Source organism: Myotis davidii, unplaced genomic scaffold (assembly GCF_000327345.1).
Source record: "Myotis davidii unplaced genomic scaffold, ASM32734v1 scaffold2863, whole genome shotgun sequence".
Classification (NCBI taxonomy): domain Eukaryota; kingdom Metazoa; phylum Chordata; class Mammalia; order Chiroptera; family Vespertilionidae; genus Myotis; species Myotis davidii.
Genome location: NW_006294115.1, coordinates 352311 through 352785, shown reverse-complemented (window position 1 = coordinate 352785; position 475 = coordinate 352311).

The window sequence follows — 475 nt, the reverse complement described above, 5'->3', positions numbered from 1 at the left end:
CGGCTGGGCGGGTGGGGAGGCCCCTGAGGGGCCATCTCCTGACTCTGCACTTGCCTTGGGAGGGGGTGGGTTCCGAGTTGAGTGGCGAGAGTGGGCGGTGCGGGGCCGGGTGCACTTTGAGATCCAGCTAAGACGTGTTTTCCCAGGAGCTGCTCTGCTGTCAGGGGGCAGATGGGACAGGCAAGGAAAGCTCATAGCGGGTGAGCTTGCCCGCCCGGAGCCACGGGACATGCGGCTGGGGGCTCTGCAGGCCGCCCCGGGGACATGCGGCTGGGGGCTCTGCCGGCCACCCCCAGAAAGCACCAGAACGTGGCCGAGCTGTGAGGAGCCTGAGACCCAGCCTGCATCCTGTTAGGTCCAGCCCCCGCCCCCCCAGCCTTGGTCAGAATTCCCGGGAGCTTAGAAAACACCTCTGTCCAGGCTGTACCCCAAACCAATTAAGTCAGGTTTGCCAGGTGGCTGAAATAGCAGGATT